Genomic DNA, 9,965 nt, shown 5'->3' on the forward strand with positions numbered 1-9,965 from the left:
TACCCTCAAAATATTTTGTGAGCTTAGATTTGGTCCACATTAGTATCATATAATGGCTATCTTGCTAAAGTGATTAAAATTGTGGTTCAAAAGAGCATTTAGTTTTCTCCCTGTTAACTTTATGACCACGATTCATTTATTTCTAGATTTGCAACTGCTTTGAACCAAAGGATCCCTGAGGGATCGACATGAATGCAGAGTAAAAAAGTGATGCGACGAGTGTACAACCTCTTTGGCATAGCCTTGTCGACCTCAGCAGCATTGGGTTGGACGTGGAGGATGGTGATGCTGATGTGACTATCGGAGGCGGGGAAGAAGATCTGAGGCCTCTGAAAATGACGCCAAGGGTACTGCTCCGTTGTGATGGACGGTTCCATCGTTGGAGCAGCTCCGGTGAGTTGTACGGCGGCGAGGATGAAGCAGGACAAGACAGACAATGTTAATCTGAAGTGGGACTCTAATATCATCTGCTATAGATGATGTAAAATATATCACCAAAGAGTTCTAGATGTAAAATGCATCAGCCGCGCCACGGCCGCTCTGACAGATGCTGTAAATACAGTTCACTCTGAACTTAACTGAAGAAACTGAACTTTCCAGTCGAAACTGAATTTTACTGTCGAAACTGATTGAACTAGTAGCAGAGCATTGCAATAGAAGTTTAGGGCATTCGAGCACTAGTAGCAGAGAAGCAGTGACCTAAATCAGCAGCCGCTTGAGCAGGGAATGCACTAGCAGAGAGCAACTCGTGCAACAGCACCGCGAGTGAGTGCTAAAGCAACAACTCCTGTAGCTACCGAAGGTCGTGCAGTAGTAGCAGCAGCGCGAGCGAGAGCAAGAGCGGAGCAGCAGCGCGACCGACAGCAATAGCAAAGCAGAGCAGCAGCATGAACGAAAGCAAGAGTAGTGCAGCAGCGCGACCGACAGCAAGAACAGAGACACAACGCGAGCGAGAGCTGGAGCAGCAGCGCGAGCGAGAGCCGGAGCAGCAGCAGCTAGTGCCGGTGTGGAAGTCACCACTGAGGAAGCAACGGCGTGGGGGAGAGACGACGTGGATGAAGTGGTTGGCGATGGAGCCGTCGATGGAGACCCGCCATGGCTGCTCGGTATCGAGCACCGGCAGCCCCATTAGATAGAATAAAAGATAAAATGCAGCGGTGAGTGCATAACCTGCTTGGTGGCGCCGAGTGGGCCTCGGCTTCATCGGAGGAATTGGTGAGGCTGTTGCGGTTCTGGTGGGGTAGGTCAAGACGGTGTTGTGGGGATGGAGGTGGCGCGATAGACGAGGCAAACATCGGGGCAGCTCCTTGGAGGTGGAGGACGGGGCGGCTGATCCGGCGGGACGATGAGATCAATGATGGATCCTCATCCCATGCGGTGGATGAGGGACAGCAAGCTGTTGCGGTGGACGACGTCGTCGGGGAAGAGTCTCCGGCTGGGCGGCGGTCGGGAGGCCGACGGAGGAGCATGCGGTTTCGCGGGTTTTGGCGGCATCGGTGTACGAATGGGGGGCGAAGGGGAAGGTAGGGGGAGCCATGGCATAGGGACGCGCTTGTCCGAAATGTGGGGTTAGTTACCAACATACCCCCACCGGTTTTAACCACGCGACGTTGAGGCGGCATTTCCGGCTGAGGGGTAGAAGGGGGATTTCACGTGTCTGGGCTGCAGGGCCGATTTCGGATGAGGAGGGACTTTTCGCGCACGTCAAAATTTCGGGATAACAAGGCGCGTCGCGGGTTGAGGAGGCGGGTGTTTCACAACAGAAGAGACAAAAGATACTCGAGCTTGAAAATTTCGGGATAACACGGCGCGGATTCCATGTTCGGCATAACAAACTTAATGTGTACAAAAAACAATTCATACAAGACACAAGAGAGTCATGTCCCCTTTTACTATATTGCTAGAAATGCCATTGAAAAAACTACAAGAAAAATGTGAAAAAAATCTAGGGAACAAGATTACCCTGTACAGTACCAAATCTATCCGCACTTCCCGCAAAAACAACAAAAAACAAATCAATTCCACCACAAGAAAGAGTCATGTCCCTTTTTATATGATTACAAATGCCAGGATCTCGAATTTCAATTTTTGAATCCACGTTATGTTGAATTCGAATATATTGTTAAGTTACCTTGTGGTTTATAATGGATGTAGTCCTACATTTTGATCTTCCATCTTATATGAACATTTTACTCCACCCTATGAACATATATATTGTCGTCTACCATATGGACTAAATTTGAATCAGATTTTCTTATTTGAATACGAATGTTGTCAAGTTATACCATCATTTAAATATTATCTTGATAACAGAAAACATGCATATAGCAATAATCATATTTCACTATGAACTACATGTACCATACGATCTCTAATTCAAATATTTGTATCCATTTTATGTTGAATTCAAATCAAAGTACATGGGTCTAGGTAGCGAGATGTTCAGGATAATCTAAACCCTGTTTTCATATGTATAATTTTTGGCCGAATTGGGACAAGTTTTGGTATAAGCTTCTTGCAAACTGAAGATTCTCTCAACAAGCCTCGTGCTTCCGAGAGGGAACGTGTCACCTTTGTGTGCAAAATGATATACGCTGCCTCCCCCTGATTTTCTTTACAAAGGCAACATAATCAACATCCCCTATAGTGCCAATAATAGATTATGTGAGAGCATCAAACTGTCATATCTACTAGATTTGAATAGGGTAGAAAACATATATAATAGACATTTATTAAATGCCCCACATAGATAAGATATTAATTAAGTTTACATTTTGTTAAGTTTTGGAATTATTATGGGTTCGTTAGGCCTTTTTATATATTAATTGAGTTTTTGGACATTTAGTGTGCATTATTCAAATTTGAACTGCAAGCACATGCTCTGGTGCACCAAAGTTGGTTGAAAAATCACATGTGTGTCCTTGGGTGAATTTGTAGGTCCCCTGCAAAAAATGGGAATGAAATTCAAACATCTGGGCGTCGTGGCTCGGCCGAGAACATTGAGAAACTTGGTTTTCAAATTCTTGTAAATCCAAAACACACCTACAAATCATGAAACTTGGCATGGTGTCATGTCATGGTACTAACATGCTGTGGTAAAAATTTTGGTCAAATTGGAACAAATTTTGGTATAAGCTTCTTGCAAACCGGAGCTTCTCTCAACAAGGCTCGTGGTTCTGAGAGGGAATGTGTCACCTTTGTGTGTGAAACAATATACACTGCCCCCCTGATTTTCTTTACAGAGGCAACATAGAACTATATGAGTGTCGTGTTAAAATTTGGAACTATTTCGGGTTCGTTTGGCCTTTTTTTATACATTAATTGAGTTTCTGGTCATTTAATGTGCATAATTCAAATTTGAACTACAAGCACATGCTCCAGTTCACCAAAGTTGGTTGAAAATCACATGTTTGTCCTAGGGTAAATTTCTAGGTCCCATGCAAGAAATGGGAATGAAATTCAAACATCTGGGCGTCGTGGCTCGGCCAGAAACATTGAGAAACTTGGTTTTTTAATTCATGTAAATCCAAAACACGCATGAAAATCATGAAACTTGGCTTCGTGTCATGACATGGCACCAACATGTTGTGGTAATTTTGCCGTCCAATTTGCGAAGGCGCGCACATTAACAATCAACGAAGTCATTTTGGAGCAAGTGTTGTCACATTACAATCGGAAACACAAGTATTATTGAAACCGTGGGCGTTCTATTACCATTTATGTGCCGCCATTCCCCTTTTTTATTAGCTAGGAGGCACCATGTAGGTTAGCTATTTGAGTACGGGAGGCGTGCGATCAGACCCCTACACGTGCTTATTGGGGGGAGAGCCCTTTGACCTCCATCTGCCGCCCACCTCTCTCCCATGGTCTCCATTAATGGCGCCTGACCCCCTGTTTAATGGCGTGGCTATGTCTCACTCATCTGAGATTTAAGAGAGAAAAAAGAATATCTGAAAAGAAAGTTTTACACAGATCTTGATGTAAGATCCGACAGACCTATATAGCATCTACTGCGACATATAGCAAGACTGATGAATATATAAGGATGACGACAGTGGATAATAATTGTCTTACATAATTAGGAAGATAATTAAAAAGCCACATGCGGCTACGCCGAAATACATAAGCGCAAAATAAAAAGGAAGACGCATACAACGATCTGGCTCACTGATCTCTACTTTCTTGATGCGCTGCAGGTCGCGGAGACTAGTTCTCGCGGCGAGCGGCGATGATCTCTTTCATCAGTTTCATGTCCTTAATATGCTGCTTGGCAGCATCCACGGATTCCTTCACCAGCCTTTCGCGCTCGATGCGGAGCATGGCATTCTCGTCTATAAGTTTCTTGACGATGACGCCCGTCCTCTTCAACAAGGCAACAGTCTCCTCGGCCTGCTTCGCCCTTCCGGCGATCTTCGCCCTCAGCACGTCGCGCTCGGCCCGGAGCTTTGCATTGCCCTCCCGTAGTTGCCGGATAGCCTATTTAAACAAGGCTTTCATGTCGTCCTGCAACCTCCCCCAGCCGGAGATCTGATCCACCTAGCTATGGACGATTGCATGTGTGCGCCTGTAAGAGTCGTCAGCTGCCCGCGAGACATTTTCCCAGGCCGCCGCGGTGCGAGAGGACATCTCTGCTGCATTCGCGGCGCGGCGGGACATCTCTGCTGCTTCCGCGGCACGGTCGAACCAGTCTGCTGCATCAACGGCGCGGCGGGACCTCCGTGCTGCTTCGGCGGCGCGGCGGGACCTCTGTGCTGCTACTGCCACACGACGGGACATGTTGGCTGCTTTCGTGGCGAGGCGGGACATCTCTCATGCTTCCGCTTCCATGCTCTCCTCTCCTGGTGGTAATCTCTCGACCCAGGACTCACGCTGGCCATGGCAGACCAAGGGAACGATGCTAAATGACTTGTTGGTTTTTGTGGATGAGGAGTTGAGGAGGAATGTGCAGTCATCTTGGCATAGTAGTATTTATAACCGAGTACTAATACGCTCCCAAGTGGGAAACCATTTAGGTTGTGATCGGTGTGAACAGGTTTGCAATTAAATATAGCATGGTAGTAATTTTGAATGTGACGAGACGCAAGCTCAAAATTTATTGACGGTTCTAGTTTCGAAGTGCGGCACTATTCCCGGATGGCGTACCGTGGGCACGTGTTCTCGGCCGTGGTGTAGCAGTTTTGTAATATGCCATGGTACTTCTTTTTCTACTGCTGTGTACGTGCAATAACTGGCACCGTCAGATACATATCTTATGGTTATTGGGGCGTTCGATAGGAATAGCCTCGTGGAGAGCTATAGACTACTCTTTTTTCACACGCATTACATCGACACACATCATCTCTCTCCCTCTTTCCCACGCACACACCTAGTCTCTCGGGACTTCTTGCACACACCGTCTCTAGCTCCCTAGGTCGATTCCACCCACATACACTTGTACTCTGAGTTTAGTACATTATACATGAAGAGAAGAGGTGCACGCACACACTCGTCCTCTCTCACACACGCATATGTAGCTATAAATTGTAGTGTTCTCAACCATCCGATTCGCTCTATCATAGGTTCTCGTTGCTCCTTGGCCTTGAGATTGAGAAGTTTAAAACACAGAGGCTAAAGCTGGAGGCGCGAGGTTTTGGTTAATGTGTGGGCTGCACACGGCACCAACACGACACGATCTTCGTCTGCCTGGTGCGCAGTCGGGTGAGTTGTCCAAGTATAGACACAACCAGGCCCTCCTTGGTATCTGCACCTCGACTTATGCGCATAGAAATTAGGATCAGAGGGAGTACTACTAGTAGTAGTATTACTTTGATGTGTCGCATCAACTCGCACAAGTATGCAACACTTCTTGAACAAACAAGCATATAATCTGCTTATACTTCTCACCCAAAGGATCTTTATATCCAACAGACACAAAATATCCGTTCGACTGTTGGAAATTGCTTTAACTGCTGATCTGATGTCGAAGTAATTGCTGCATCGCCACCAAAACCCACCATCTCTTAAGCTAAAGTAGACCGAGCTAACCCCTATATTAGCATATTACTAAGATAAACAAAAGGCAGTGTAGAATCATTTAGGAGGTGAGCTTGTCAATCTGAATGTGGAGGGAGACCGTCCTCGACAACCCAGCCCCGACCAGCAGCTTGCGTGGAACTGTGAAGAAGGTCAGCTCCTGCACGGCGACGTCGCCGGGATCATTGCTGCTTGTCACCTTGATTTCTACCTTGACGGCGTCGGTCCGGCCTTTGGGCTCCCCCGGCGGGCCGTTCGCCCAATGCTTGGTCGCGTAGTGCGGCAGTGGGGACGCCCCCGCTGTGATGCAAATGATCGACATAGTGATAGGTGCGCCGATGTCGAGCACTCTGCCGACCAAGAAAAACACGCGGCCGTCCTCCTCCGCGAACAGCAAGAGCCGTGGCTCCGACACTGGCACTTTCAGCTAGAGCACCTTGCCGTACTAGATCTTGTTGTCGGTGCAACAAACCCTGGGTCTGTTGCCCAGACTGCGCACAGGCACGGGAGCAAGATTACAGTGCCAAGATCAATCCAAACTACAAGAGACCAAGATCTTCAAAGGACCAACATACATATCAAAAGGACCAAGACCAAACCATAAAAGTAAGAAAACCACCAGGAGTAAAGCCTCCCTTGCCAGGCAGGCGAGCCTGGCGAGGACGGGGTCACCCCCGGAAGAAAACCCCCAAGACGCCCCGACAGGGCCTGCCGGGACTCGCGGAGGTGGAACCTCCTCACCAGAGCACCTCACCACAACGCACTTCGTCGGTCAGTGCGGTGTCAAGCCGCAAAGTGACTAAGTGGCAGCAATTTTCCACATGATAGCTTCTTTCTACAGGAGATACCCATAGACGACACCCGTCCTGCGACGTGTCAAGCGAGCAGGCGCGAACCTGGCAAGATAGCTTGGCAAGGCTTGTCGGGCAAGCAATGCGTGAGGTTGAGCGGCGCATTGAATGCGCTCTGTCAGCCTGTAGAGTTAGGTATGTGATGCGGCTCGAAGCTACGTCGGTATTTCCCCAAAGAGGAAGGGATGATGCAACACATCAGCGGTAGGTATTTCCCTCATATATGAACCAAGGTTATCAAACCAGTAGGAGAACCAAGCAACACAACGTAAATAGCACCTGCACACAGATAACAAATCCTCGCAACCCGACGTGTTAAAGGGGTTGCCAATCCCTTTCGGGTAACAGCGCCTCAAGATAGGCAAACGGACGTGAGATAAAATTGTAGTACATTGATAGATCGAATGCCAAATAAAATATATAAGAATAAAATGCAGCAAGGTATTTTTGTATTTTTAGTTTAATAGATCTGAAAATAAAAGCAACTGAAATGTAGATCGCAAAGGCAAATATATGAGAAAGAGACCCGGGGGCCGTAGGTTTCACTAGTGCCTTCTCTCGAGAAAAATAGCAAACGGTGGGTAAACAAATTACTGTTGGGAAATTGATAGAACTTCAAATAATCATGACGATATCCAGGCAATGATCATTATATAGGCATCACGTCCAAGATTAGTAGACCGACTCCTGGCTACATCAACTACTATTACTCCACACATCGACCGCTATCCAGCATGCATCTAGTGCATTAAGTTCATGGAGAAACGGAGTAATGCAATAAGAACGATGACATGATGTAGACAAGATCTATTTATGTAGAGATAGACCCCATCGTTTTATCCTTAGTAGCAACGATACATATGTGTCGGTTCCCCTTCTGTCACTAGAATCGAGCACCGTAAGATTGAACCCACTACAAAGCACCACTTCCCATTGCAAGATAAATAGATCAAGTTGGCCAAACAAAACCCAAATATCAGAGAAGAAATACGAGGCTATAAGCAATCATGCATAAAAGAGATCAAAGAAACTCAAATACTTTCATGGATATAAAAACATAGATCTGATCATAAACTCAAAGTTCATCTGATCCCAACAAACACACCGCAAAAAGAGTTACATCATACGGTTCTCCAAGAGACCATTGTATTAAGAATTCAGCGGGAGAGAGGAAGCCATCTAGCTACTAACTATGGACCCGAAGGTCTACAAAGAACTACTCACGCATCATTGGAGAGGCACCAATGGAGGTGGTGAACCCAATCCGAGATGGTTTCTAGATTGGATCTGGTGGTTCTGGACTCTGCGGCGGCTGGAATTGATTTTCGTCGACTCCCCTATGGTTTCTGGAATATTGGGGTATTTATAGAGCAGAGAGGCTATCCGGAGGGCACCCGAGGTGGGCACAACCCACCAGGGCGCGCCTGGGCCTCCTGGTGCGCCCTGGTGGGTTGTGCTCTCCTTGGAGCACCCCCAGGCACAGCCTTGGCCCATTAGGTGTCTTCTGGTCCATAAAAAATCTCCGTGAAGTTCCGTTGCATTTGGACTCCGTTTGATATTGATTTCCTGCGATGTAAAAAACATGCAGAAAACAACAACTGACACTTTTGATGTGGAATGCTGCCTATCATGTCATATCATATTCTTTTCTTAATAGCATGGACATTTGGACTTTTATATTGTTCAAAGCAATAGTCTAGTTTTGACATGATAACTTAAATACTCAAGCATATCAACAAGCAACCATGCCTTTCAAAATATCAACGTTAAAATAAGCTATCCCTAGCTCATCATGCTCAATCATTGATCCATTCATCAAACATACTCGCATATTAGCTACACCCAATACTCAAGTACGATCATATTGCCTCCTAGTTGGTGCTTTTATAAGAGAAGATGGAGACTCAAATTCAAAAATAAAAATTGCATAAAGTAAAAGAAAGGCCCTTCGCAGAGAGAAGTAGGGATTTGTAGAGGTGCCAGAGCTCAAAGCAAAAAATTTAGAGATAAAAACATTTTGGGAGGTGTATCCTTCCCACCAACGAAGACGACTTAGAGTTCCCAACGATTTCCATGCTAGATATGTCATAGGCGGTTCCCAATTAGAAAATAAAGTTTATTCCTTTTTCAACCATACTTTCACTTTCCATGCCTAGCCGTATCCACGGTTGCCCTCCATACCAACACTTTCCAAGGAATTTATTATTTGACAACATAAAGTAAATTCATTTTTCATTTCGGGACTGGGCATCCCTAATACATTTTCCTTACTCTTGTGCAATGACAAGTGAATAAACACTCATCGTGAGAATAACACATCTAGCATGGAAAATATTAGCCACCCCTCACCGCTCCGCGAGCGGAATGAACACACAAAAGAGAAGTTTGTTTTGAAAATTAGAGATGGCACATACAAATTTGCTTAGAACGGCAAAAGAATACCGCATATAGATAGATATAGTGGACTCATGTGGCAAAACTAGTTTAAAGGATTTTGGATGCACAAGTAGAGATCATACTTAGTGCAAAATGAAAGCTAGCAAAAGATAGAGAAGAGACCAACCAAGAAACAAATAATCTCATAAGCGAGCATTAAGCATGATTAACACCGAATAATGCACCACAAGTAGGATATAATTTCATTGCATAATTATTGACGTTCGTGCTTGCATAGGGAATCACAAACCTTGACACCAATATTCTTACTAAAGCATAATTACTCATCAACAAAACTCACATATCACATCATCATATCTCAAAACTATTACTAAGAATCAAGTTTATTTTGTCCAATGATCTTCATGAAAGATTTTATTATATCCTTCTTGGATATCTATCACTTTGGAACTAATTTTCATATGTTGCTTTTGATAAGCTCAAACAAATATAAGTGAAGATCATGAGCATAATTTTTCTTTCTCTCAAAATAATTTAAGTGAAGCAAGAGAGAATTTCTTGAAAATTTTACTAACTCTCAAATAAATCTAAGTGAAGCAAGAGAGCATTTCTTCAAAAATACTAAAGCACGCCGTGCTCAAAAAGATATAAGTGAAGCACTAGAGCAAGTCCATAGCTCATAAAAAAATTAGTGAAGCATAGAGA

Source organism: Triticum aestivum, chromosome 3D (assembly GCF_018294505.1).
Source record: "Triticum aestivum cultivar Chinese Spring chromosome 3D, IWGSC CS RefSeq v2.1, whole genome shotgun sequence".
In the NCBI taxonomy this organism is placed as follows: Eukaryota; Viridiplantae; Streptophyta; class Magnoliopsida; order Poales; family Poaceae; genus Triticum; species Triticum aestivum.